Source organism: Paroedura picta, chromosome 10, assembly GCF_049243985.1.
Source record: "Paroedura picta isolate Pp20150507F chromosome 10, Ppicta_v3.0, whole genome shotgun sequence".
In the NCBI taxonomy this organism is placed as follows: Eukaryota; Metazoa; Chordata; class Lepidosauria; order Squamata; family Gekkonidae; genus Paroedura; species Paroedura picta.
Window position 1 is genome coordinate 14,324,837 of NC_135378.1, and position 5,554 is coordinate 14,330,390.

The following is a 5,554-nucleotide window of genomic DNA, read 5'->3' on the forward strand; positions in this document are numbered from 1 at the left end:
AAAAAAGGAGATAAGGTGGAAAAAACTAACTCAAATCCTATCATCCCCCCAATAATAATCTCATAGAGGGGGGTGGGAAGAGGGGCGCAGATGGAACCCGCAAGCCGCCATTCACATTGCTCCATCCTGGGAGGGGGCCATACAGATCTTCCTTGCCACACTGGCCTCAACCACAGACCTGGTTGAAGAGCTCCATTTTGCAGGTCCTGTGGAATGCCAGAAGCTCCTGCAGGGCCTGCAGCTCCTCCGGGAGCTCATTCAACCAGGTAGGGGCCAGGACCAAAAAGGTCCTGGTCCTAGTTGAGGCCAGGTATGCTTCCCAACAAATTAGTGCCCACAGAGCATAAGGCCCTGCAAGGGGGGGGGGCATAGGGCGACAGGCGGTCCCTCAGATATCCGGGTCTCAGACCACGTAGGGCCTTAAAGGTTAAAACCAAAACCTTGAAGCGGATCTGGGCAGCAACCAGCAGGCAATGTAGAAGCTTGGTAGTGTGTCCTCCTTTGTCCTTCCTTCTCCAATGCATTTGAGGCTGTCTGACATCCCTGAATACTAAAAATTAACTCATGGTATTGGGAATGCCAAGCTGGTTATATTGAGAGCTGATTCAATGCTACCAACTCTATTGCAATGTTGCATTATGAGGCAGAGTTACAACGTTTTTCTTTTTTTCTTTTTTGCACTTTATTAGTAACTTTATTCATAGTACATTTCCAAGTTAACATAATTCTTGCAGTCTTCCAGAATAACAGGGTTAAACTTCCAGTAACACTTTAGACAACATATTATATAATTTTCACACCCTGAGACAAATACAAATAAACAAATTTCTGAACCTCCTATTTAGAAGAAGAAGAAGAAGAAGGGCCTTTTCGCACAGGGATCTTTGTTGCAAATTGTTTGCGGAATGAAAAATCGCCATTTAAAATAGTGGAATTCGTCGTTATGCATACCTGCCTTTGTAGTGGAATCAGTTGCGTTTTTTAGCGTTTCCCACAGGCTTCCGGTCTCGGCAGAAATCGCTAGAAAGGAAGCGCTATTGCCAAGCTCGTCCCGCCCCTGGCCGTCAAGCAGCCAATGGGCAGCCGTTAGCATGCTCCCAAACAGCCCCTTTCCCTTTAAGAAAGGTTTTTTAAAAAAAAAAATGACCCATAGCAACGAATCTAGGTAGATTCGTTGCTACGGAGAGACCCATCCAGCTGCCTAATGTGAGCTGTCGTTTGATTGTATGATCGTTTGCACGCTGCCTCGAGTGATAAAAAAAAATCCCCCCCCCCCTCACGGGCCTGATTTTCGGCTGAATTTATGTGTAAAAAATAAAGGGACTTTATTTCAGCAAACGGGCTTTTAAGTGGTTTGTGCTTAGTGACTAAAGGTGAAGGACTGAAGCCAGGGAAGCCTCTAAACAGAAAGAGGCTCGCCGGTGCGTTTATCCCCGCTCGCTCGGAGAAAAAAAAATGGCGATCGCTTCGCCGGAAGTTTGGAGGAGAGAGCCAGGGGGAGGGACTTTGAAGAACCAGCAACAATGGTAACGCACAGGTCTTTAGCGCTACTGTTGCAGATTGGTTGCAGGAGTGTATCGCTATCCGGAGGGTGAATCCACTTTTCTGGATTCCCCTGAAAGCGCCACAACGAAGCGCTTTTTGCTGATTGGTTTCAGGATTGTTGCAGATTGTCTACGATGTCGTGGGTTATGGCAAATTAGTAGCGTTTCCAAATAGCAACCATTCTGCTACTTTGAAGCCGTGCGAAATGGCCCGAAGAGTTGGTTCTTATATGCTGCTTTTCTCTACCCGAAGGAGGCTCAAAGCGGCTTACAGTCGCCTTCCCGTTCCTCTCCCCGCAACAGACACCCTCTGAGGTGGGTGAGGCTGAGAGAGCCATGATATTCCTGCTCAGTCAGAACAGTTTAACAGTGCTGTGGTGAGCCCAAGGTCGCCCAGCTGGCTGCATGTGGGGGAGTGCAGAATCAAACCCTGCATGCCAGATTAGAAGTCTGCACTCCTAACCACTACACCAAGCTGGCTTTCTGAATTTCTGAACCTCCTATTTAAATCTCAACTGAGGATTCCCAGTACAAATTAATATGTTTTTCTCATATAATTCAAAATTGAAATCCAGTGCCACATAAACAGGATCTTTATGTTCTCTCACTTCTTGATAATAGTGATAGTGCTGTTCTCACAGAGCAGTCCTGTCAGAAGCTCTCTCAGCCCAACCTCCCTCACAGGGTGTCTGTTGTGGGGAGAGGAAAGGGAAGACGACTGTAAGCCGCTTTGAGACTCCTTCAGGTAGAGAAAAGTGGCATATAAGAACCAACTCTTCTTCTTCTTCAGTAATATCAGGGCTCTCTCAGCCTCCCCTCCCTCGCAGGGTGTCTGCTGTGGGGAGAGGAAAGGGAAGGTGAATGTAAGCCACTCTGAGACTCCTTCAGGTAGAGAAAAGTGGTGTAAAAAACCAACTTTCTTCTAAAACATGAGGAGAAGTATGTCTGGTCATTTTCAGGAAGGGAGTTTCACTGCCACAGATGTGTTCTTAATGCTGAAGTGCAATTTCAAGATATCTCAAATTAGTAAACTGTGCAAGCTATCAGAGTGCCAAATTAGATGTAGGGATGCCAGTACCCACGTGGGACCTCTACAGCTCATCTTCAGGTGACAGATGCTTTGGAGGCTGCTTTGGAGGAGAGACTCCACAGCATTATACTCCACTGAGGTCCCTCCCAGCCCCAAACCCCACCCATTCCTGGCTCCACCCCGAAAGTGGACCCATGAAGAGCTGGCAACCCTAGTTAGATGAGAGTCGGGGAAGAGTGCTTTTGGTTTGTAAATAGCCGTTGGGGTCTCCCACTTTGGACTGGAACCACACAAACACATCCCCCTACATGCCCACTGGAGTTGCCAACCTCCAGATGGTACCTGGAGATCTCCTGCTGTTACAGTTGAACTCCAGACAGCAGAGATCAGTTCGCCTGGAGAAAATGGCTGTTTGGGAGGGGGACTGTATGACTTTCTGTTGAGAGAGGTCCCTCTCTTCTCATCCTCCCCACTCCCCAAGCTCCTCCCTCAAATCTCTGGGAATTTCCTGGCAACCTTAACACACAAATACATCCCTGCTGTTTGCCCAGTGTCTTAACCAAGACAACACAAGCAATGCTGAAATTTCCCCACTGGGAATAAAATGGTGGACATTAATCTCTATTCCAGTCTCCTAAACTCCTAGAATTGCAATGCTACTGATAAAATTATAGAAAAGAAAAAATCCCCCCAAATGCCAGTGTGTCAAAATGCCCCTGTGAGAACTCTGTATAAAAATATTTCTCCTTACAAATCAAGTCTTGAGTTTTCGATAATGTGGGGCTATGAAATTTACTATTCCAGAAACTCAACCAGTAAACCACAAAGAGAGAGGGTGGGGGGGCTACTTTCTCCAATGGGGTTTTGGTTACCTCTGGTTCTCTATATATAATTAGTTCCCTATGGATTTAGGTGATTTTGGTAATATATCAATGCCTGTGAAAGAAGCCAAGCATGCAAAAGGCAAAGGGTACATTTTTCTTTGAACTACAGCCTTTGTTTAAAATAACACATGCTGAACTACAACTCCCAGAAGCATTTTGGGATATTCATGCTCAGCAGACCACGAGCTGTCCAAGAATCCTCAAAAGCCTACAAGCCAGCAGGCATCCCAGGGGCATGAGTGGGAACCCCGTCCAGACAAAAGCTATCTGGACTGCAGCCTGACTCATTTAATTTAGATGTGCTGTAAGAATTTGAAAAGAGAGAACGGTAGCAGGGGTCTAGTAAATCCATCCTTCAGCTGAATGGGCCAGGTGCCTTAACCAAGACAACGTGTCTGCTGGGAGGTCATAAGTAAATCTGAAAGCTTTAATCTGCCTAATTAGCAGATGAATTGGATAACGTTTAAAGTGAAAGTAGAAAATGGTGACTCCCATTGCCATTCCGCACATCTAAAAACATAGCGTCACGCCAGCCCAATTGTGTGAAGCTATAAAAAATTGCACCCCCCCCCTGCCATTTCTCACCTTCTTGCTCTCTTGCTTTCTTTTGCCGCTTTCTGGTGCTTCCTGGCACTCCGCACGGCTGCTTCCAATGGCCGAGGAGAGGGACGCGTTATACACGTGACTCTCTCCACGCCTGTCAATCATGCCAGGCAGCCAATTATCTTTTTCCCTGTTTTAAACGGACCATGATGCAAGCAATTTTTTAAAGTGAAACTTCTCTGTTGCTATACCTATACATCTGATCATAGATGCATAGTGCTGATTTTAATGCCACCCCTTTTGGAATAATGAGCCTTTAAGCTTAAGAATAATAATTTTTTCCTGATTTTTGTTGGGGGGAACACCCGGTGGCAGTTCACTGTAATGCTTCTCACTGTGGGGGGGGGGGAAGAGGCAGGTGCGGCCACCGGCTGCCCGGTGCCGAGGCTTTCACTGCCCGGTACCAGGCAGCAGCCTAGGGGTTGACGACCCTCGCTCTAAAGGGACCAAAATATGTGTAGAACAGAACCCCCCCTCCCAAAAAATAAACAGCAGGGAAAACAAAGAAAATTAGAATCTGGGAAAACTCATTGTTGGACTAGCATCTGGAATCATCCACACAGACACACCACAAAGGTCATTGAATGACTTAGTGCCAGTGACTCTTTCTCCTTGTCTCCAACCTCACAGGATAGTTATTGTGAGTATAAAACACCCCACCCTGTAAGTGCCTTGGATGAAGGGCAGGATAAAAATGCACTAAACAAATTAACTATGAATGCCACATGTTTGGATGCTTGTTTCACTTCATCTTTGTAAAAAGCAAACCAAAGTGATAACACAAAGTATGTTTTTAAAAGAAAGAAATCAATTCATTAATATTGCCACTGATGATGTGGTTGATATTATGGATGCTTCTGAAAACGTGGAAATACGTTGTCTTCCAAACTGGTGATCAATTTTAATTACTGGTAAATTCAATTAAAACTGAAAGCTTATTTATTAGCATGTTACAACTCATAATATATTGTCCCTTGTCATGTTCCAACAATTATAAATCAAGGACCTCTTCAAGAATAGACCTGCTGTGTTTACATACACAGAAATGCAGAATGTGTATGGCCAATTCTCTTATGAAAGGAAGTATTGTTTGAATTTCATAGAGTTGGTTTAAAAACAAGGGCTTCCAGACAATAAATGGCTTTCTAAGACACTGCAAGCACATATACTGGAAGCCCATCAATCCACATAATGTGTTTCCCAATATGTAACACCACCATGTTGTGTGAACAGGAGACGTGTGCATACCCATCATGCCCATAAAGCTTCGGTACATGAAAACTGGCCATGAGAACATTAAAACATAGGAGATGCCACATTGGATCAGGCCAATACCCCATCTAATCCAACACTCTATGTCACTTAGACCTTTTCCACACCTGGAATTGGCCCCACCTCACTGCTCATCCAGTGCTGGGGCAAATTTCTAGTTCCACATGATGTTGTCACCAGGCCCAGCCTGACTCAGCTCACATTTGCCCTGTGGCAAGGGA

At 45.4% G+C, this 5,554-nt stretch overlaps 1 long non-coding RNA gene across 1 annotated transcript in view; it reads right to left on the reverse strand.

Annotated features, from left to right (window-relative positions):
• Positions 1-4,098, reverse strand: part of LOC143819046 (uncharacterized) — a 27,998-nt gene extending 23,900 nt beyond the window's left edge. Inside the window, exon 1 of the long non-coding RNA XR_013224738.1 lies at positions 4,044-4,098. This is a non-coding gene — a long non-coding RNA (uncharacterized LOC143819046). The remainder of the gene's footprint in view (positions 1-4,043) is intronic.
• Positions 4,099-5,554: the final 1,456 nt, after the last annotated feature.